The sequence below is a fragment of the Entelurus aequoreus genome, linkage group LG04 (assembly GCF_033978785.1).
Source record: "Entelurus aequoreus isolate RoL-2023_Sb linkage group LG04, RoL_Eaeq_v1.1, whole genome shotgun sequence".
Classification (NCBI taxonomy): Eukaryota; Metazoa; Chordata; class Actinopteri; order Syngnathiformes; family Syngnathidae; genus Entelurus; species Entelurus aequoreus.
The window spans coordinates 30,079,842-30,103,179 of record NC_084734.1 but is presented as its reverse complement, the minus strand read 5'-3'; the positions used below and the strand labels follow the sequence as shown (position 1 = coordinate 30,103,179).

The 23,338-nt window shown below is 39.0% G+C and overlaps 12 non-coding genes across 12 annotated transcripts; all 12 read left to right on the top strand.

The window, feature by feature from the left end:
• The first annotated feature begins 12,020 nt into the window (after nt 1–12,020).
• Nucleotides 12,021–12,092, top strand: trnag-ucc (transfer RNA glycine (anticodon UCC)). The gene has a single exon. It is a non-coding gene; the product is annotated as a tRNA-Gly (tRNA).
• A 1,168-nt stretch (nt 12,093–13,260) lies between these two features.
• trnag-ucc (transfer RNA glycine (anticodon UCC)) lies at nt 13,261–13,332 on the top strand. Its single transcript has one exon. It is a non-coding gene; the product is annotated as a tRNA-Gly (tRNA).
• Nucleotides 13,333–13,929: 597 nt separating this feature from the next.
• On the top strand, nt 13,930–14,001 carry trnag-ucc (transfer RNA glycine (anticodon UCC)). The gene has a single exon. It is a non-coding gene; the product is annotated as a tRNA-Gly (tRNA).
• Nucleotides 14,002–15,050: 1,049 nt separating this feature from the next.
• On the top strand, nt 15,051–15,122 carry trnag-ucc (transfer RNA glycine (anticodon UCC)). Its single transcript has one exon. It is a non-coding gene; the product is annotated as a tRNA-Gly (tRNA).
• A 1,501-nt stretch (nt 15,123–16,623) lies between these two features.
• Nucleotides 16,624–16,695, top strand: trnag-ucc (transfer RNA glycine (anticodon UCC)). The gene has a single exon. It is a non-coding gene; the product is annotated as a tRNA-Gly (tRNA).
• A 597-nt stretch (nt 16,696–17,292) lies between these two features.
• trnag-ucc (transfer RNA glycine (anticodon UCC)) lies at nt 17,293–17,364 on the top strand. The gene has a single exon. It is a non-coding gene; the product is annotated as a tRNA-Gly (tRNA).
• An 833-nt stretch (nt 17,365–18,197) lies between these two features.
• On the top strand, nt 18,198–18,269 carry trnag-ucc (transfer RNA glycine (anticodon UCC)). Its single transcript has one exon. It is a non-coding gene; the product is annotated as a tRNA-Gly (tRNA).
• A 1,049-nt stretch (nt 18,270–19,318) lies between these two features.
• Nucleotides 19,319–19,390, top strand: trnag-ucc (transfer RNA glycine (anticodon UCC)). The gene has a single exon. It is a non-coding gene; the product is annotated as a tRNA-Gly (tRNA).
• A 597-nt stretch (nt 19,391–19,987) lies between these two features.
• trnag-ucc (transfer RNA glycine (anticodon UCC)) lies at nt 19,988–20,059 on the top strand. The gene has a single exon. It is a non-coding gene; the product is annotated as a tRNA-Gly (tRNA).
• Nucleotides 20,060–21,560: 1,501 nt separating this feature from the next.
• trnag-ucc (transfer RNA glycine (anticodon UCC)) lies at nt 21,561–21,632 on the top strand. The gene has a single exon. It is a non-coding gene; the product is annotated as a tRNA-Gly (tRNA).
• Nucleotides 21,633–22,229: 597 nt separating this feature from the next.
• Nucleotides 22,230–22,301, top strand: trnag-ucc (transfer RNA glycine (anticodon UCC)). The gene has a single exon. It is a non-coding gene; the product is annotated as a tRNA-Gly (tRNA).
• Nucleotides 22,302–22,898: 597 nt separating this feature from the next.
• On the top strand, nt 22,899–22,970 carry trnag-ucc (transfer RNA glycine (anticodon UCC)). Its single transcript has one exon. It is a non-coding gene; the product is annotated as a tRNA-Gly (tRNA).
• The last annotated feature ends 368 nt before the right edge of the window (nt 22,971–23,338 follow it).

Below are 23,338 nucleotides of genomic sequence, written 5' to 3'. Positions count from 1 at the left end.
CCCCGACTTAAAGAAGTTGAAAAACGTATTCGGGTGTTACCATTTAGTGGTCAATTGTACGGAATATGTACTTCTCTGTGCAACCTACTAATAAAAGTCTCAATCAATCAATCAATCAATCTCAGCAAGTGAAAAGGCCAACATCTTCTGCCAAACCTTTGCGGACAAGTGCACATTGCATAGGGCATCAGCACAACTCCAGCTTCAGAGCCCACCACCATCCTCTTACCTTGGCGAGAGGTGAGGAACATCCTACGCAACCTAGACCCAGGTAGGGCCTCAGAGCCCGGATGAAATCCCTACGAGGGTCCTCAAAGAGTGCGCTGCAGAACTGGCCAGTCCCCTCCACTTCTCTCATGGGTTATGTTATTTGTTATTTTCATTTATTATGCGCCCCCCAACAAACTGTTACATCAGCCCGGGGCGCAGCCTGAGTAGAGAAACAAAAAAACAGAAACAGAGACTGAGACTCACAAAGGAATCTAAAATGAACATTTAAGACTCACAATGAACACATAAATCAAAAGTCATCTGCAGTAAAGAGGTGAGTTTTAAGGTGTGCTCTAAAAGAGTCTAGAGTGGTGGCGGGCTTCATATTCAGAGGGAGCTTATTCCATAGCCTAGGTGCCATCACTGAGAAAGCACAGTCTCCCTTTGTCACTAGGTTTGACCGTGGGACCTTCAGGGTCATCTGGTTGTCAGATCTAAGGCAACGACCAAACCTGGAGCTTGTAGGTTGGTCCAGGAGATCTTTGATGTAAGCTGGGGTGAGACCATTGAGCGCTTTGAATACATACGTGAGGATCTTAAATTTCACTCTGCGCTTCACTGGGAGCCAGTGAAGGGAGGAGAGGATGGGAGAAATATGTTCCCTCCTTTTTGTGCCTGTCACCAGCCTGGCAGCTGCATTTTGTACTGGCTGCATGCTATGGATGGTTTTGTCGGTGACCCCGGCATTGTAATAGTCCAGTCTGGAGAAGATGAGCATCAACACGACCCTCCGTAGGTCACTGGGGGAGAGGAAAGACTTGATCTTGGCTATTGTGCGCAGTTGGAAAAAACAGGATTTCACCACAGATTTCACTTGCTTGTCAAACTTGAGATCTGGGTCGAATATGACCCCAAGGTTTTTGATGTGGGGTTTTTCAAGAGTGGCAAAACTTCCCAAATTCTTTCTGATCTGACTGACCGAGGTGGAGTTGCCGAACAGAAGAATTTCACTCTTGGTGCCATTGAGCTGCAGGAAGCTTTGTGACATCCACTCCTTTATGTCCCCGCAAGCAGTCTTTCAAAAAGTCCAGCCCAGAGGGATCGTCTGTCTTCAGTGGAAGATAAATTTGAGTATCGTCAGCGTAGCAGTGAAAGGAAATTTTATGGCGATGAATGACTTGGGTTGTTTCTTGACCAATGGAAAACTGCAAGAGTAATCCAAATTCACAAAAGGGACTCTAAAGCAGATCCATCCAAGTACCGTCCCATATCCCTCCTGCTCAGCATTATTAGTAAAGTGATGGAACCCTCTGTCCACAAACAGCTACAGAGATATCTCCTACGCCATGACCTTATCTCCAATAAACAATATGGTTTCAGACCAAACCACAGCACAACAGACCTCCTTACAGTTTTTTCACAGACATGGAACAACATCCTCGACAAAAGTGGCGAAGTGTACACTGTTACACTGGACATTAAGGGTACATTCGACCAGGTTTGGCACAATGGCCTTTGTGTTAAGCTCACCTCAAAGGGCGTAACTGGAAGACTGCATGTCTGGCTACAGAACTACCTTCAAGGAAGAACCATCAAGGTTGTGCTCTCTGTTCAATCTTCACTTCCACTTCCCATCAAGGCATCTGTACCCTGCAGGGATCAATTCTCGGCCCATTACTATTGTCCATTTTCATAGATGATGTTGTGGAACAGTGTGAGAACACTATATTCCTGTATGTGGATGACTCCACCATCTTCGCCCCTACAACAACATTAAATGGACTTGAGGTAGTTGCATCGCTAAACAAAGACCTGGAGAACATTCGAAAGTGGGCTGACACCTGGAAGGTCACTTTTGAGCCCAACAAGTGCAAGGCTATTATCCTGTCCAGGAAGAGGAATCCATCCCACCTAGATCTCTTCTTCAGGGCCACTAAAATCGGGCTCTTTGAGCAGATAGAGGTTCTGGGTCTTTGTATTGACTCCAAACTAACATGGACCGGCCACCTGTCCAACATCTGCAAACATGCTGGTCAACGTCTCAGAGCGCTACGTAAGCTGGCCAACAAGCTTGTTGCTACAGGCAGAGCCAACATCTACAAGAGCCAGATGAATGAATGAATGAATGAATGAATGAATGAATGAATGAATGAATGAATGAATGAATGATCTTTATTGTCATTGTGCATGTACAGGTACAGGTCCAACGAAATTTAGGTTGCTTCCCTAAGGTGCTTTGCATTTTTTTTTTAAAAAGAAGAAACCACACAATATGGGGCGGTATAGCTCGGTTGGTAGAGCGGCCGTGCCAGCAACTTAAGGGTTGCAGGTTCGATCCCCGCTTCCGCCACCCTAGTTACTGCCGTTGTGTCCTTAGGCAAGACACTTTACCCACCTGCCCCCAGTGCCACCCACACTGCTTTAAATGTAACTTAGATATTGGGTTTCACTATGTAAAGCGCTTTGAGTCACTAGAGAAAAGCGCTATATAAATATAATTCACTTCACTTCACTTCACAATATACAAAAACAACACAATATACACAATATGCAATATGGCCTAAGACCACTCTAAGAGGCAATGTAAAAAAAAACGAGACAGTAAAATGTATAAAGTGACTAGTGAACTGACGAGAGAGGAGTAATGCTGGTTCCCAGTGTGCTGACGGGGTGGGAGTCAGCATTTCCTACCTCCTATGCTGTGCAGGCATTTTATTTTGGATTAAAATATGTAAATAAATATGATAAATATTGTCCAGTTGGCGTGTAATCGCTGATTGCACAGTCCCGGATCGTGATTGACCAGTGGCATGAGTTTTTATTTTTTTATTTTTACATTCCAGCTGCGTTTAGTGCAGTTATGGCCCGGGGGTAGAAACTGTTCTTGAGTCTATTTGTGAGGGTTCGCATGGTTCTGAAACGTCTGCCGGAAGGCAGCCGATCGAAGTGGCTGTTGCCGGGGTGAGATGGGTCCTTGAGTATGTTGGCTGCCTTCTTCAGGCAGCGGGAGTTGTACAGTTCTTCCAGGGAGAGGAGGGGGCACCCGATGATTTTTTGGGCCGATTTGACGACCCTCTGGAGAGCTTTCCTCTCTGCAGCTGTGCAGCTGCAGAACCATACGCAGATGCAGTATGTGAGGATGCTCTCCACAGTACAGCGGTAGAAGGACACCAGTAGATCCTGTCTCAGGTGGAGATTCCTGAGTACTCTCAAGAAGTAGAGCCTCTGCTGTGCCCTCTTGACGATAGCCGTGGTGTTGGTCCTCCAGGACAGGTCCTCCTCCAGGTGAACTCCCAGGAAGCGTAAGGATGAGACTCTTTCCACACAGCCCCCGTCGATGTACAGGGGCTGTATGGTAGTTTTTCTCCTCCTGCTGTCCAAGATCCCTTCCTGGGTCTTGAGCTGGTTCAGCTTCAGGTTGTTCGCCATGCTCAACACTGCCAGCTGCTCCACCTCGTCCCGGTATGCCGTCTCGTCGACCCCAGAGATGCAGCCCACCACCGTTGTGTCATCGGCAAACTTTATGATGTGATTGCCGGGGTGGGTGGCTGTGAAGTCGTGGGTGTAGAGTGAGTAGAGCAGGGGGCTCAGCACGCAGCCCTGAGGTGAGCCGGTGCTGAGGCTGAGGGCTGTGGAGGTGTGGGTACCCATCCACACCCTCTGACGGCGGTCAGTCAGGAAGTCTTTAATCCAGTCTCCAGATCAGGAGCATTATGGAGTACTCCTGCTTAGCCTGGATGAATGCCGCTCAAACCACTGTCGGGCAGCTCGACATCATCCAAAAAAAGGCTCTAAAAATCATTGGTGTTGAGTTTTCTCTACAGCAGTTCGTCATTAGCAAGCTGTGTCATCGATGAGCAGTTGCAGCAACAACTGCCCTTTATAAAATGCATACCCCCAGCTGTCCTGCGGATTTTAAAGCATTGCTACCCCCAGCCCACATCTCAGGTCGTTAGGTTAATACCAAGCCATGGCCTGGAAATCCCAAAGTCAAGCGCCAAATGCTTCGACAGGAGCTTTCTCCACTCTGCTATTACAATATGGAACAGCCTTCCCCCCTGCGGTTGTTGGAGACATTACATCAAGCAGTATTCATGCCTTGAAGAAGAGGCTAAACAAACACCTCCTCAGTTTGTGACTGTAATCCCTTAAAGCTCAAGGACTTTTAATCAACAAACATATAATTCACATATACCTCTGAGTAGAGGCAGATCAGTGATAGGTTCTTTGAATGTATTTTCTTAAACCTGTATCTGCAGAAGCGTGATAAAAAAAAGTGTTTACTTGTTATTATAGACACTCATGGTATTTGTGATGGTAAGATTACTGTTTAGTACAAATGTTTATGAAGCTGTGACAGCTGTTTGTGTGTGTGTGTGTGTGTGTTTGTCTGTGTTTGTGTGTCTCTCAAAAAACAATCAAATCATTTGATGGACGCTACATTATTTATGTATTTGTATTAAATAGTCGCACAGTTCAATAATAATGGTCCAGATGCAGTGATTGTTAGTACCAGGATGTCCAAACACGGCTGATTGTTACGAGGGACCAGAACACATATGCCATTTTGTAATGCATAAATAAACGTAAATAAAAGTTTACTTACAATGGAGCCAATGGGCGCTATGACGTCATTGCGTCAATTCAGAATCAGAATCAGAATCAGAATCAGAATCGTTTTATTGATGATAAAAAAGGAATAGATTTTGATCTGGAGGGATATGAACTAAACTACATCAACAGAACCAACAAAAATGGAGGAGGAGTAGCTGTGTACATGATGAAGAACCTGAACTACAAAGTGGTAAAAAACATGTCATTTGCCATAGATAATATCTTAGAATGTATAACCATTGAAATATGTCAGGAAAAAAGCAAAAACATATTCATCAGTTGTATATATAGATCACCTAAATCAAGTATAGAAACATTTGAAGAATGGATCAAGGCAACTTACATGGACAATGGTCAAAGAATAATGTTCTTATGTGGTGACTTTAATATTGACTTATTGAACCCCAACAAGCAAAAGTCTATTGATGACTTCATTGATACAATGTACAGCATCAGTCTATATCCTAAAATCACAAAGCCAAGTAGAATCACAGGACAATGTGCCACGCTTATTGATAATATTTTTACCAATGATTTTGATAATAACACTACAAGTGGTCTACTTATAAGAGACGTTAGTGATCATCTGCCAGTTTTTACAATATATGATGGAAACTACAAGAAGAACATGGAAGACAAAAGGACATTTCGAAGACTATGCACAGAGAAGAGGATGACTGCCTTCAAAATTGAGCTACAAAAGCAAGATTGGGACAATGTGTATAATGAAAAAGAGGTTGATGAAGCATATGAACATTTCTTAAACAAGTTCATAATACTTTATGACAAACATTGTCCATGGATACAACTCAGTAACAAGCAGAGAAAGAATAATCAACCATGGATGACAAAAGGATTAAAAAATGCTTGTAAGAAGAAGAATACACTATATAGAAAATGTATAGCACAAAGAACTATAGAGGCAGAAATTAAGTACAAAAAGTATAAAAACAAGTTAACAGACATACTACGATCATGTAGAAAATAATATTACAGTGAATTATTGGACAGGAACAAAAATAATATGAGAGCAACATGGGGCATCCTCAATAGCATTATTAAAAATGGAACTAAGAGGGACTACCCTCAAGACTTTTTAGATGAGAATAAACAAAATGACAACATAAAGGAAGTAGTTGAAAGCTTCAATAATTATTTTGTAAATATTGGACCAAAATTGGAAGAAAGGATTCCAGACCCAGTTCCAATTGAGGACTATAATGATACCATAGAGCGAAATCCCAACTCCATGTTCCTCAGTAATGTGACACAGGAGGAAATAGTTACAATCGTGAAAAAATGTAAATCTAAGACTTCAACTGATTGTAACGGAATTGATATGGAAACGATAAAAAAGGTTATTGAAGAGATCCCAGGACCATTAATGTATATTAGTAACATATCATTTCAAACAGGTACATTTACAAACAAAATGAAAATAGCTAAAGTTGCACCAATTTATAAGACTGGAGACAAACATCAATTTACAAATTATAGACCTGTTTCTCTACTTCCACAATTTTCTAAAATCATTGAAAAACTGTTCAATAACAGATTAGAAAGTTTCATAAATAAAAATAGAATACTCGAAGAGAACCAATATGGATACAGAGCTAATGTTTCAACTTCAATGGCTTTAATTGAAATTACAGAAGAAATTACCAATGCAATAGATAGTAAAAAATGTGCGGCAGCGGTTTTTATGGATCTAACTAAAGCATTTGACACAATTAATCACAATATTTTAATCAAAAAACTAGAACGATATGGCATCAGAGGGTTAGTCTTAAACTGGATAAGAAGTTATCTAACGAACAGGAAACAATACGTGAAGCTAGGCAAACACACGTCTACAACGCTAAATATATCCTGTGGTGTACCTCAGGGATCAATACTAGGACCTAAATTATTCAATCTCTATATAAATGACATTTGTAAAGTTACAAAAGATTTAAAGTTAGTATTATTTGCGGATGATACAACAGCGTTTTGTTCAGGAGAGAACACACAGGAGATAATACAAATAATAACAGAAGAAATTAACAAATTAAAAAGATGGTTTGACAAAAACAGACTATCGTTGAATCTTAGTAAAACTAAAATAATGCTATTTGGTAACAGTAGAAGAGAAAGTCAAACACAAATACAAATAGACGGAATAGAAATTGAAAGAGTAAACGAAACCAAATGTCTAGGTATAATGATTGATGATAAATTGAACTGGAAATCTCACGTAAAAAATATACAACATAAAGTTGTAAGAAACATGTCAATAATGAATAAAGCAAAACATGTTCTAGACCAAAAATCCCTTCATATTCTCTACTGCTCACTAGTGTTACCATATCTGAGCTACTGTGTAGAAATATGGGGAAATAATTACAAAAGTACACTTCATTCATTAACGGTGTTACAAAAAAGATCAGTTAGAATAATACATAATGTTGGATATAGAGAACATACAAACCCTTTATTTATTGAATCAAAAATACTGAAATTCCACGACATAGTGAATTTGCAAACAGCTAAAATTATGCACAAAGCAAACTATAACCTGCTACCCAAGAATATACAACAATTCTTCTCAAAAAAAGAGGAGAAATATAATCTTAGAGAAAAATGTAATTTAAAACATTTGTTTGCACGTACAACACTTAAGACCTTCAGTATATCAGTATGTGGAATTAAATAATGGAATGGATTAAGCAAAGCAATCAAACAATGTACTAATATGATACACTTCAAGAAACTCTTCAAACTTAAAGTGTTTACAAAGTACAAAGAAGAAGAACCATGACAAACATTCTCAATTTATTTCATCCATCCATTCATTCATTCTTAAAGTAATCTTACTTATCTCATCATATGAAATATGACTTACTTCACCAATTATTATTATTAAATTCTTACTATTATTTATTTATTTATTTTTATTGTGATTACTTATGGAGTTTATTGTGAAAAAATTGTGAACAGGAAGTGAACAAAAAGTTTTGCAACTGTTATGTAAAGAAAAGGGGTAGGATTAAATAAGCTCTGCTTCTTCCTACTCCTTTTCGAACATGTTGAAAAGAAACTGGAAATTGTGATGTATCATGTTGTATGCTTGCATGTTCGAAATAAACTCAAACTCAAACTCAAACTCAATTATTATTACTACTACTATTAGTGCTACTACTAGGGATAGTAATACTATTATAATACATCTTGCGTAAGATAACATTAATTATTATTATTATTGACAATATTATTGTCTTTGGAGTTTTGTAAATGCTATTCATAATTCATGCAACAACATTATGGGTATACTTAAATAAAACCCCACAATCACTCCAGTTTTGGCAACTTTCAAAGTTGAAAATGTAAAATGTCATTGAAAGGAAAAAGAAAATGCTGAAGCCAAAGTTAAATATCTGCAATGAGGTGACGACTTGTCCAGGGTGTACCCCGCCTTCCGCCCGAATGCTGCTGAGATAGGCTCCAGCACCCCCCGCGACCCCAAAAAGGGACAAGCGGTAGACAATGGATGGATGGATGGAAGTTAAATATTTCTCCTACAGATTATTTTTCCAAAACAAATTGTTTGATATTGTTTGTGAATTATTGAAGGCATATATTTGAATTATGAATACTCTCCCAATAAGGAAACAAGCAAAACATGCAACATGCCTGGGGCTAAAACAATCCTGATTGCATCTTATTTACATGTGCTTTCTCTTTCTTCATGGTTACCCCGACCTCCCTCCACCCCACAGAGCCAACATCCCCCCACGCCCTCCACCTCAGATCCTCTATTACACCCTGGCCAGCCAACATGATCTGAATGAAGGCTGATTCAGGGTGGCAGGCGCTGTCTTACAAACAGTATTTTACAATTAAGCCTGGGAAAGCGGCATCCCCCTCGACGCATCACCAGAGAAGAGGCGAGTACCACCATCCTTGACCTCTTCTTCGAGTCCCCAGCCCTCGCATGCACACAGACACACACACGAAACAAAACACGTTATTTTATTTTTTTGGACAACGTTGTTCAGACGGTAGAGCGGCCGTCTACCAACTTGAGGGTTCCTTATTCACGGCCCTAGTGTCACTGGACAGGACACTTTACCAACCATGCTCCTAGTGCCCCTCACACTGGTGTATGAATTAGAATGATTGTTTAGTGGTGATCGGAGACACTACGGGTGAAAATTGCCACCTACTGGTAGTCTACCCCAAGGAAAATGTGGCCTGCAAATGTAGCTTACCACCACCAAGTGTGAATCTGAAGTGAATGAATGTTTGGGTCTCAGTTCTCTCTGTAAAGCGCTTTGCGTTTTTAGAAAAAAGTGTTATGTAACACTAATTCATTATACCGTATTTTCCGGACCATAGGGCGCACTGGATTATAAGGCGCATTAAAGGAGTCATATTTATTTTATCTTTTTCTAAATTGAAAACACTTCCTTGTGGTTTACAAAACATGTAACGGTGGTTATTTGGTCAAAATGTTGCATAGATTATGTTTTACAGATCATCTTCAAGCCGCTTTCTGACAGTCGCATCCGTTTTGGGGGCGGTCTTATTTACGTGGCTCACCTTCGGCAGCGTCTTCTTCCCGTCATCTTTGTTGTAGCGGTGTAGCGTGCAAGGACTGGGGTGGAAAAAGTTTCAAAAGATGAAGTTAACTGTTTTAATGACATTCAGACTTTACTTAAATCAATAACGGAGCAGCATCTCCTCATCCGGAAACCACAACAAAGCCGGAAATGTGTCCTGTGAAAAACTGTCCGACCGGAACTCTCTAATAACTAAAGTTCCTTGGGTGAATAATGTTTAACTCACCACACCGGTATGTTTTAGCGCTGTCATTGCGAGTTTACTGATAGATATAAGTAAGAACTTTACACTGCTTCATATTAGAAATGGCAACAGCGGAGGATGAATGTCCGTCCCATAACAAGAAGATAGAGAAAAAGAAGAAGATTATCGACTATGGTGACGCCACGGACTACAAATTCGGGCCCGTGCAATTTGGATTTATGCAGGTTCCAAATACAGATCAGCAGGTACCAGAAGGTAAGAAAAGTTGCTTTTGCATAATATTGCGAAACAAAACGCCGGATAATATGCCTTACCTTAAACACACAACATAATAAGCACAGTACAATCCATCAAACTTCATAGCTTACCAAAGTCGTACTAAAACATTTTGATATATTTTTGAGCGCTGTATGTAACGTTCTATATGTTCAATGGAACATATAAAATGTTGGTGTTGTATACTTGAGTCATATTGCCTTCATATTGCAGCCTACACATATCTTTTATGTTTGACTGCCATCTACTGGTCACACTTATGATTACACCATGTACCAAAAAAAATAGCTTTGAGGTCGGTAAGCAAATCCAGAATTATTCCGAACATTATGCGCACCGGTTTATAAGGCGCACTGTCGAGTTTGGAGGAAAAAAAGGATTTTAAGTGCGCTTTATAGTCCGGAAAATACGGTAGTTATCAAGAACATGCAGATGCTGTGCACATCAGTGCATGCTACCACATGTGCCGTCTCTCCCACAAATACCCTGCCCCTTACCAAAGCCCCTCCTTCCTATCCACCCGAGTCTCTGCTGGCTTCCTTTCTCAACACGTTGTGAAAATGCTAATGGTTCTCACTAGCGTTAGGGACATGCAGGAAGATGGTTTATAGAGGTGGCCAGACTGAGGCCAACTGATGGAGAAGAAAGATTATTTAAATGTTGAACTAATTTTCTTTAAAGTCTTTGTTGGGCCGTGATACAACACATGTTGTGGAATACAATGTTTACCTTCCAAGCCAGGTGAGACCTTAGGCAGTTACAATTTGAATAAAATTGCATAAAAACATAAATGAACACGTTTGCTTTTGCTCCCTATTTTATGAGCTGAATTTAAAAAAGTAGATATTGTCCATTGATCAGACAACAACCGAAGGATTAAAGCTAATTTTCCAAGCTTTATTTAAATTCTTATAATTTCAAGGCAGACTTTATCCAAGGGCAAGGCATTGATGGTATAGTGGCTAGCATGGCTGCCTTCCAAGCAGTTGATCTGGGTTAGAATGTTAGCCAATGCATGGCTTGCGTTAAGGCAACGTCCAGTCATTTGAAAGTTGTTACTCAAATATTGGTCCACAAAAAACCCACATAAACCAGCCAATTTCCTATTGCTTATTTTAGATTTTAAAATTTCAAGGCAAAAACGGTCTGAGGACCAGGCATTGGTGGTGTAATAGATAGCTTAGCTGCCTTCCTAGCATTTAGGCTTGGTTCGAGTCCCGGCCAAGGCATGTCTTGCTGTGTTTTGGCAACGTCCAGTCAGATGAGAGTTGTTATTTAACTATTGATCAGAAAACAACCCAGAGATAACATTCAACTTCCAAAATTTCAGATATCAGTTATTAGAATTTCAAGACAAAAAATATCCAAAAACCAAGCATTTGTGTATAGTGGCTAGCAGAGCTGCCTTCCAAGAAGTTTTGGTTTTGATTCCCAGCCAGTGCATGGCTTGAGTTATTTTGGCAACGTCCAGTCTGTTAAAAGTTGTTACTCAACCATTGATAAGCAAACTACACTGAGATTCCAGCTAATGTTTAATGGTTTGTTTAAGTTTTCTGAATATCCAGATCAAAGTAGACCATAAACCAAGCATTGGTGGTATAGTGGATAGCATAACTGACTTGATAGAAGTTGAGTGGGATTTTACACCTGGTCCATAATTGGTTGGAACTGTTTTGGAAACGTCCAGTCCATTGAAAAGTTATTACTCAACCAAAGATCAGGAAACAACCAATTGCATGGCTTGAGTTAATTTGGCAACATCCAGTCTGTTTAAAGTTGTTACTCAACCATTAATAAGCAAACGACCCTGAGATTCCAGCTAATTTTAGATGATAGCAGCCACTTTCCTATGGTTTATTTTAGATTTTAGAATTTCAAGGCAACAATTGTCCATGGACTAAATATTGGTGGCATAGTGGCTAGCATAGCTGCCTTCCAAGCAATTGACCTGGGTTCCGTTTCCGGCCAATGCATGGCTTGTGTTATCTTGGCAATATCCAGTCAGTTACAAGTTTTTACTTAGCTATTGATCAGCAAAAAACCCAGAGATAACAGCCAATTTCCTTTGGTTTATTTTACATTTTAAAATTTCATGGCAAAAATTATATAAGTACCAGGCATTGGTGGTATAGTGGTTAGCATAGCTGCCTTCCAAGCAGTTGACCTGGGTTCGATTCCCAGCCAATGCATGACTTGCATTATATTGGCAACGTCCAGTCAGTTGAAAGTTTTTACTCAACTATTGATCAGCAAAAACCCAGATTTAACAGCTAATTTCTAATTGTTTATTTTACATTTTAGAAATTTCAAGGAAAAAAATTATCCAAGATTTTTTGGCAACGTCCAGTCTGTTTAAAGTTGTTACTCAACCATTGATAAGCAAACAACCCTGAGATTCCAGCTAATTTTAGATGATAGCAGCCAATTTCATATGGTGTATTTTAGATTTTTAGAATTTCAAGGCAGCAATTGTCCATGGACCAAATATTGTTGGAAATGTGGCCAGCATAGCTGCCTTCCAAGCAATGGACCTCGGTTCCGTTAACGGCCAATGCACTGCTTGTGTTATCTTGGCAATATCCAGTCAGTTGAAAGTTTTTACTTAACTATTGATCAGCAAAAAACCCAGAGATAACAGCCAATTTCCTATGGTTAATTTTACATTTTAGAATTTCAAAACCAAAATAATCTTATTACCAGACATTGGTGGTATAGTGGTTAGCATAGCTGCCTTTCAAGCAGTTGACCCGGGTTCGTTGCATGACTTAAATTATATTGGCAAGTCCAGTCAGTTGAAAGTTTTTACTTAACTATTGATCAGCAAAAACCCAGACTCAACAGCCTATTTCTAATTGTTTATTTTAAATTTTAGAAATTTCAAAGAAAAAAATTATCTAAGAACCAAGCATTGGTGTATAGCGGCTAGCATAGCTGCTTTCCAACAATTAGACCCAGTTTTGATTCCCAGCCAGTGCATGGCTTGGGTTGTTTTGGCAAAATCCAGTCCGTTTAAAGTTGTTACTCAACCATTGATAAGCAAATGTCCCTGAGATTCCAGCTAATTTTAGATGATAGCAGCCAATTTCATATGGTGTATTTTAGATTTTTAGAATTTCAAGGCAGCAATTGTCCATGGACCAAATATTGTTGGAAATGTGGCCAGCATAAATGCCTTCCAAGCAATGGACCTGGGTTCCGTTAACGGCCAATGCACTGCTTGTGTTATCTTGGCAATATCCAGTCAGTTGAAAGTTTTTACTTAACTATTGATCAGCAAAAAACCCAGAGATAACAGCCAATTTCCTATGGTTAATTTTACATTTTAGAATTTCAAATCTAAAATTACCTGTTTACCAGGCATTGGTGGTATAGTGGTTAGCATAGCTGCCTTCCAAGCAGTTGACCTGGGTTCGATTCCCGGCCAATGCATGACTTGCATTATATTGGCAAGTCCAGTCAGTTGAAAGTTTTTACTCATTTATTGATCAGCAAAAAACCCGGACTTAAAAGCCAATTTGTAATTGTTTATTTTACATTTGACAAATTTCAAAACAAAAAATTATCCAAAAACCAAGTATCTGTGTATAGCGGCTAGCATAGCTGCCTTCCAACAATTAGACCCAGTTTTGATTCCCAGCCAGTGCATGGCTTGGGTTGTTTTGGCAAAATCCAGTTTGTTTAAAGTTGTTACTCAACCATTGATAAGCAAACGTCCCTGAGATTCCAGCTAATTTTAGATGATGGCAGCCAATTTCCTATGGTGTATTTTAGATTTTAGAATTTTTAAGGCAGCAATTGTCCATGGACTAAATATTGGTGGAAAAGTGGCTAGCATAGATGCCTTCCAAGCAATTGACCTGGGTTCCGTTAACGGTCAATGCATGGCTTGTGTTATCTTGGCAATGTCCAGTCAGTTGAAAGTTTTTACTTAACTATTTATCAGCAAAAAACCCAAACTTAACAGCCAATTTCCTAAGGTTAATTTTACATTTTAGAATTTCAAGACCAAAATAATCTTTTTACCAGGCATTGGTGGTATAGTGGTTAGCATAGCTGCCTTCCAAGCAGTTGACCCGGGTTCGATTCCCGGCTAATGCATGACTTGAATTATATTGGCAAGTCCAGTCAGTTGAAAGTTTTTACTCATTTATTGATCAGCAAAAAACCCGGACTTAAAAGCCAATTTCTTATTGTTTATTTTACATTTTACAAATTTCAAAACAAAAAATTATCCAAAAACCAAGTATCTGTGTATAGCGGCTAGCATAGCTGCCTTCCAACAATTAAACCCAGTTTTGATTCCCAGCCAGTGCATGGCTTGGGTTGTTTTGGCAAAATCCAGTCCGTTTAAAGTTGTTACTCAACCATTGATAAGCAAATGTCCCTGAGATTCCAGCTAATTTTAGATGATAGCAGCCAATTTCATATGGTGTATTTTAGATTTTTAGAATTTCAAGGCAGCAATTGTCCATGGACCAAATATTGTTGGAAATGTGGCCAGCATAGCTGCCTTCCAAGCAATTGACCTGGGTTCCGTTAACGGCCAATGCATTGCTTGTGTTATCTTGGCAAGTCCAGTCAGTTGAAAGTTTTTACTCATTTATTGATCAGCAAAAAACCCGGACTTAAAAGCCAATTTGTAATTGTTTATTTTATATTTTACAAATTTCAAAACAAAAAATTATCCAAAAACCAAGTATCTGTGTATAGCGGCTAGCATAGCTGCCTTCCAACAATTAAACCCAGTTTTGATTCCCAGCCAGTGCATGGCTTGAGTTGTTTTGGCAACATCCAGTCTGTTTAAAGTTGTTACTCAACCATTGATAAGCAAACAACCCTGAGATTCCAGCTAATTTTAGATGATTGCAGCCAATTTCCTATGGTATATTTTAGATTTTAGAATTTTAAGGCAGCAATTGTCCATGGACTAAATATTGGTGGAAAAGTGGCTAGCATAGATGCCTTCCAAGCAATTGACCTGGGTTCCGTTAACGGCCAATGCATGGCTTGTGTTATCTTGGCAATGTCCAGTCAGTTGAAAGTTTTTACTTAACTATTTATCAGCAAAAAACCCAAACTTAACAGCCAATTTCCAATGGTTAATTTTACATTTTAGAATTTCAAGACCAAACTAATCTTATTACCAGGCATTGGTGGTATAGTGGTTAGCATAGCTGCCTTCCAAGCAGTTGACCCGGGTTCGATTCCCGGCCAATGCATGACTTGAATTATATTGGCATGTCCAGTCAGTTGAAAGTTTTTACTTAACTATTGATCAGCAAAAAACCCGGACTCAACAGCCTTTTTCTAATTGTTTATTTTAAATTTTAGAAATTTCAAAGAAAAAAATTATCCAAGAACCAAGCATTGGTGTATAGCGGCTAGCATAGCTGCTTTCCAACAATTAGACCCAGTTTTGATTCCCAGCCAGTGCATGGCTTGGGTTGTTTTGGCAAAATCCAGTCCGTTTAAAGTTGTTACTCAACCATTGATAAGCAAATGTCCCTGAGATTCCAGCTAATTTTAGATGATAGCAGCCAATTTCATATGGTGTATTTTAGATTTTTAGAATTTCAAGGCAGCAATTGTCCATGGACCAAATATTGTTGGAAATGTGGCCAGCATAGCTGCCTTCCAAGCAATTGACCTGGGTTCCGTTAACGGCCAATGCATTGCTTGTGTTATCTTGGCAAGTCCAGTCAGTTGAAAGTTTTTACTCATTTATTGATCAGCAAAAAACCCGGACTTAAAAGCCAATTTCTAATTGTTTATTTTATATTTTACAAATTTCAAAACAAAAAATTATCCAAAAACCAAGTATCTGTGTATAGCGGCTAGCATAGCTGCCTTCCAACAATTAAACCCAGTTTTGATTCCCAGCCAGTGCATGGCCTGGGTTGTTTTGGCAAAATCCAGTCCGTTTAAAGTTGTTACTCAACCATTGATAAGCAAACAACCCTGAGATTCCAGCTAATTTTAGATGATTGCAGCCAATTTCCTATGGTATATTTTAGATTTTAGAATTTTAAGGCAGCAATTGTCCATGGACTAAATATTGGTGGAAAAGTGGCTAGCATAGCTGCCTTCCAAGCAATTGACCTGGGTTCCGTTTCCGGCCAATGCATGGCTTGTGTTATCTTGGCAATATCCAGTCAGTTGAAAGTATTTACTTAACTATTGAGCAGCAAAAACCCAGACTTAACAGCCAATTTCTAATTGTATATTTTGCATTTTAGAAATTTCAAGGAAAAAAATTATCCAAGAACCAAGCATTGGTGTATAGCGGCTAGCATAGCTGCTTTCCAACAATTAGACCCAGTTTTGATTCCCAGCCAGTGCATGGCTTGGGTTGTTTTGGCAAAATCCAGTCCGTTTAAAGTTGTTACTCAACCAATGATAAGCAAACGTCCCTGAGATTCCAGCTAATTTTAGATGATAGCAGCCAATTTCATATGGTGCATTTCAGATTTTAGAATTTCAAGGCAGCAATTGTCCATGGACTAAATATTGGTGGAAAAGTGGCTAGCACAGCTGCCTTCCAAGCAATGGACCTCGGTTCCGTTAACGGCCAATGCACTGCTTGTGTTATCTTGGCAATATCCAGTCAGTTGAAAGTTTTTACTTAACTATTGATCAGCAAAAAACCCAGAGATAACAGCCAATTTCCTATGGTTAATTTTACATTTTAGAATTTCAGATCTAAAATTACCTAATCACTAGGCATTGGTGGTATAGTGGTTAGCATAGCTGCCTTCCAAGCAGTTGACCTGGGTTCGATTCCCGGCCAATGCATGACTTGCATTATATTGGCAACGTCCAGTCAGTTGAAAGTTTTTACTCAACTATTGAGCAGCAAAAACCCAGATTTAACAGCTAATTTCTAATTGTTTATTTTACATTTTAGAAATTTCAAGGAAAAAAATTATCCAAGAACCAAGTATTTGTGTATAGCAGCTAGCATAGCTGCCTTCCAACAATTAAACCCAGTTTTGATTCCCAGCCAGTGCATGGCTTGGGTTGTTTTGGCAAAATCCAGTCCGTTTAAAGTTGTTACTCAACCATTGATAAGCAAACGTCCCTGAGATTCCAGCTAATTTTAGATGATGGCAGCCAATTTCCTATGGTGTATTTTAGATTTTAGAATTTTTAAGGCAGCAATTGTCCATGGACTAAATATTGGTGGAAAAGTGGCTAGCATAGATGCTTTCCAAGCAATTGACCTGGGTTCCGTTAACGGCCAATGCATGGCTTGTGTTATCTTGGCAATGTCCAGTCAGTTGAAAGTTTTTACTTAACTATTTATCAGCAAAAAACCCAGACTTAACAGCCAATTTCCAATGGTTAATTTTACCTTTTAGAATTTCAAGACCAAAATAATCTTATTACCAGGCATTGGTGGTATAGTGGTTAGCATAGCTGCCTTCCAAGCAGTTGACCCGGGTTCGATTCCCGGCCAATGCATGACTTGAATTATATTGGCAAGTCCAGTCAGTTGAAAGTTTTTACTTAACTATTGATCAGCAAAAAACCCGGACTCAACAGCCTATTTCTAATTGTTTATTTTAAATTTTAGAAATTTCAAAGAAAAAAATTATCCAAGAACCAAGCATTGGTGTATAGCGGCTAGCATAGCTGCTTTCCAACAATTAGACCCAGTTTTGATTCCCAGCCAGTGCATGGCTTGGGTTGTTTTGGCAAAATCCAGTCCGTTTAAAGTTGTTACTCAACCATTGATAAGCAAATGTCCCTGAGATTCCAGCTAATTTTAGATGATAGCAGCCAATTTCATATGGTGTATTTTAGATTTTTAGAATTTCAAGGCAGCAATTGTCCATGGACCAAATATTGTTGGAAATGTGGCCAGCATAGCTGCCTTCCAAGCAATTGACCTGGGTTCCGTTAACGGCCAATGCATTGCTTGTGTTATCTTGGCAAGTCCAGTCCGTTTAAAGTTTTTACTCAACCATTGATAAGCAAATGTCCCTGAGATTCCAGCTAATTTTAGATGATAGCAGCCAATTTCATATGGTGTATTTTAGATTTTTATAATTTCAAGGCAGCAATTGTCCATGGACCAAATATTGTTGGAAATGTGGCCAGCATAGCTGCCTTCCAAGCAATGGACCTCGGTTCCGTTAACGGCCAATGCACTGCTTGTGTTATCTTGGCAATATCCAGTCAGTTGAAAGTTTTTACTTAACTATTGATCAGCAAAAAACCCAGAGATAACAGCCAATTTCCTATGGTTAATTTTACATTTTAGAATTTCAAATCTAAAATTACCTAATTAACAGGCATTGGTGGTATAGTGGTTAGCATAGCTGCCTTCCAAGCAGTTGACCTGGGTTCGATTCCCGGCCAATGCATGACTTGCATTATATTGGCAAGTGCAGTCAGTTGAAAGTTTTTACTCATTTATTGATCAGCAAAAAACCCGGACTTAAAAGCCAATTTCTAATTGTTTATTTTACATTTTACAAATTTCAAAACAAAAAATTATCCAAAAACCAAGTATCTGTGTAAAGCGGCTAGCATAGCTGCCTTCCAACAATCAAACCCAGTTTTGATTCCCAGCCAGTGCATGGCTTGAGTTGTTTTGGCAACGTCCAGTCTGTTTAAAGTTGTTACTCAACCATTGATAAGCAAACAACCCTGAGATTCCAGCTAATTTTAGATGATCGCAGCCAATTTCCTATGGTGTATTTTAGATTTTAGAATTTTAAGGCAGCAATTGTCCATGGACTAAATATTGGTGGAAAAGTGGCTAGCATAGCTGCCTTCCAAGCAATTGACCTGGGTTCCGTTTCCGGCCAATGCATGGCTTGTGTTATCTTGGCAATATCCAGTCAGTTCAAAGTATTTACTTATCTATTGATCAGCAAAAAACCCAGACTTAACAGCCAATTTCTAATTGTATATTTTGCATTTTAGAAATTTCAAGGAAAAAAATTATCCAAGAACCAAGCATTGGTGTATAGCGGCTAGCATAGCTGCTTTCCAACAATTAGACCCAGTTTTGATTCCCAGCCAGTGCATGGCTTGGGTTGTTTTGGCAAAATCCAGTCCGTTTAAAGTTGTTACTCAACCATTGATAAGCAAACGTCCCTGAGATTCCAGCTAATTTTAGATGATAGCAGCCAATTTCATATGGTGCATTTCAGATTTTAGAATTTCAAGGCAGCAATTGTCCATGGACTAAATATTGGTGGAAAAGTGGCTAGCACAGCTGCCTTCCAAGCAATGGACCTCGGTTCCGTTAACGGCCAATGCACTGCTTGTGTTATCTTGGCAATATCCAGTCAGTTGAAAGTTTTTACTTAACTATTGATCAGCAAAAAACCCAGAGATAACAGCCAATTTCCTATGGTTAATTTTACATTTTAGAATTTCAAATCTAAAATTACCTAATCACTAGGCATTGGTGGTATAGTGGTTAGCATAGCTGCCTTCCAAGCAGTTGACCTGGGTTCGATTCCCGGCCAATGCATGACTTACATTATATTGGCAACGTCCAGTCAGTTGAAAGTTTTTACTCAACTATTGAGCAGCAAAAACCCAGATTTAACAGCTAATTTCTAATTGTTTATTTTACATTTTAGAAATTTCAAGGAAAAAAATTATCCAAGAACCAAGTATTTGTGTATAGCAGCTAGCATAGCTGCCTTCCAACAATTAAACCCAGTTTTGATTCCCAGCCAGTGCATGGCTTGGGTTGTTTTGGCAAAATCCAGTCCGTTTAAAGTTGTTACTCAACCATTGATAAGCAAACGTCCCTGAGATTCCAGCTAATTTTAGATGATGGCAGCCAATTTCCTATGGTGTATTTTAGATTTTAGAATTTTTAAGGCAGCAATTGTCCATGGACTAAATATTGGTGGAAAAGTGGCTAGCATAGATGCTTTCAAAGCAATTGACCTGGGTTCCGTTAACGGCCAATGCATGGCTTGTGTTATCTTGGCAATGTCCAGTCAGTTGAAAGTTTTTACTTAACTATTTATCAGCAAAAAACCCAAACTTAACAGCCAATTTCCAATGGTTAATTTTACCTTTTAGAATTTCAAGACCAAAATAATCTTATTACCAGGCATTGGTGGTATAGTGGTTAGCATAGCTGCCTTCCAAGCAGTTGACCCGGGTTCGATTCCCGGCCAATGCATGACTTGAATTATATTGGCAAGTCCAGTCAGTTGAAAGTTTTTACTTAACTATTGATCAGCAAAAAACCCGGACTCAACAGCCTATTTCTAATTGTTTATTTTAAATTTTAGAAATTTCAAAGAAAAAAATTATCCAAGAACCAAGCATTGGTGTATAGCGGCTAGCATAGCTGCTTTCCAACAATTAGACCCAGTTTTGATTCCCAGCCAGTGCATGGCTTGGGTTGTTTTGGCAAAATCCAGTCCGTTTAAAGTTGTTACTCAACCATTGATAAGCAAATGTCCCTGAGATTCCAGCTAATTTTAGATGATAGCAGCCAATTTCATATGGTGTATTTTAGATTTTTAGAATTTCAAGGCAGCAATTGTCCATGGACCAAATATTGTTGGAAATGTGGCCAGCATAGCTGCCTTCCAAGCAATTGACCTGGGTTCCGTTAACGGCCAATGCATTGCTTGTGTTATCTTGGCAAGTCCAGTCAGTTGAAAGTTTTTACTCATTTATTGATCAGCAAAAAACCCGGACTTAAAAGCCAATTTCTAATTGTTTATTTTATATTTTACAAATTTCAAAACAAAAAATTATCCAAAAACCAAGTATCTGTGTATAGCGGCTAGCATAGCTGCCTTCCAACAATTAAACCCAGTTTTGATTCCCAGCCAGTGCATGGCCTGGGTTGTTTTGGCAAAATCCAGTCCGTTTAAAGTTGTTACTCAACCATTGATAAGCAAACAACCCTGAGATTCCAGCTAATTTTAGATGATTGCAGCCAATTTCCTATGGTATATTTTAGATTTTAGAATTTTAAGGCAGCAATTGTCCATGGACTAAATATTGGTGGAAAAGTGGCTAGCATAGCTGCCTTCCAAGCAATTGACCTGGGTTCCGTTTCCGGCCAATGCATGGCTTGTGTTATCTTGGCAATATCCAGTCAGTTGAAAGTATTTACTTAACTATTGAGCAGCAAAAACCCAGACTTAACAGCCAATTTCTAATTGTATATTTTGCATTTTAGAAATTTCAAGGAAAAAAATTATCCAAGAACCAAGCATTGGTGTATAGCGGCTAGCATAGCTGCTTTCCAACAATTAGACCCAGTTTTGATTCCCAGCCAGTGCATGGCTTGGGTTGTTTTGGCAAAATCCAGTCCGTTTAAAGTTGTTACTCAACCAATGATAAGCAAACGTCCCTGAGATTCCAGCTAATTTTAGATGATAGCAGCCAATTTCATATGGTGCATTTCAGATTTTAGAATTTCAAGGCAGCAATTGTCCATGGACTAAATATTGGTGGAAAAGTGGCTAGCACAGCTGCCTTCCAAGCAATGGACCTCGGTTCCGTTAACGGCCAATGCACTGCTTGTGTTATCTTGGCAATATCCAGTCAGTTGAAAGTTTTTACTTAACTATTGATCAGCAAAAAACCCAGAGATAACAGCCAATTTCCTATGGTTAATTTTACATTTTAGAATTTCAGATCTAAAATTACCTAATCACTAGGCATTGGTGGTATAGTGGTTAGCATAGCTGCCTTCCAAGCAGTTGACCTGGGTTCGATTCCCGGCCAATGCATGACTTGCATTATATTGGCAACGTCCAGTCAGTTGAAAGTTTTTACTCAACTATTGAGCAGCAAAAACCCAGATTTAACAGCTAATTTCTAATTGTTTATTTTACATTTTAGAAATTTCAAGGAAAAAAATTATCCAAGAACCAAGTATTTGTGTATAGCAGCTAGCATAGCTGCCTTCCAACAATTAAACCCAGTTTTGATTCCCAGCCAGTGCATGGCTTGGGTTGTTTTGGCAAAATCCAGTCCGTTTAAAGTTGTTACTCAACCATTGATAAGCAAACGTCCCTGAGATTCCAGCTAATTTTAGATGATGGCAGCCAATTTCCTATGGTGTATTTTAGATTTTAGAATTTTTAAGGCAGCAATTGTCCATGGACTAAATATTGGTGGAAAAGTGGCTAGCATAGATGCTTTCCAAGCAATTGACCTGGGTTCCGTTAACGGCCAATGCATGGCTTGTGTTATCTTGGCAATGTCCAGTCAGTTGAAAGTTTTTACTTAACTATTTATCAGCAAAAAACCCAGACTTAACAGCCAATTTCCAATGGTTAATTTTACCTTTTAGAATTTCAAGACCAAAATAATCTTATTACCAGGCATTGGTGGTATAGTGGTTAGCATAGCTGCCTTCCAAGCAGTTGACCCGGGTTCGATTCCCGGCCAATGCATGACTTGAATTATATTGGCAAGTCCAGTCAGTTGAAAGTTTTTACTTAACTATTGATCAGCAAAAAACCCGGACTCAACAGCCTATTTCTAATTGTTTATTTTAAATTTTAGAAATTTCAAAGAAAAAAATTATCCAAGAACCAAGCATTGGTGTATAGCGGCTAGCATAGCTGCTTTCCAACAATTAGACCCAGTTTTGATTCCCAGCCAGTGCATGGCTTGGGTTGTTTTGGCAAAATCCAGTCCGTTTAAAGTTGTTACTCAACCATTGATAAGCAAATGTCCCTGAGATTCCAGCTAATTTTAGATGATAGCAGCCAATTTCATATGGTGTATTTTAGATTTTTATAATTTCAAGGCAGCAATTGTCCATGGACCAAATATTGTTGGAAATGTGGCCAGCATAGCTGCCTTCCAAGCAATGGACCTCGGTTCCGTTAACGGCCAATGCACTGCTTGTGTTATCTTGGCAATATCCAGTCAGTTGAAAGTTTTTACTTAACTATTGATCAGCAAAAAACCCAGAGATAACAGCCAATTTCCTATGGTTAATTTTACATTTTAGAATTTCAAATCTAAAATTACCTAATTAACAGGCATTGGTGGTATAGTGGTTAGCATAGCTGCCTTCCAAGCAGTTGACCTGGGTTCGATTCCCGGCCAATGCATGACTTGCATTATATTGGCAAGTGCAGTCAGTTGAAAGTTTTTACTCATTTATTGATCAGCAAAAAACCCGGACTTAAAAGCCAATTTCTAATTGTTTATTTTACATTTTACAAATTTCAAAACAAAAAATTATCCAAAAACCAAGTATCTGTGTAAAGCGGCTAGCATAGCTGCCTTCCAACAATCAAACCCAGTTTTGATTCCCAGCCAGTGCATGGCTTGAGTTGTTTTGGCAACGTCCAGTCTGTTTAAAGTTGTTACTCAACCATTGATAAGCAAACAACCCTGAGATTCCAGCTAATTTTAGATGATCGCAGCCAATTTCCTATGGTGTATTTTAGATTTTAGAATTTTAAGGCAGCAATTG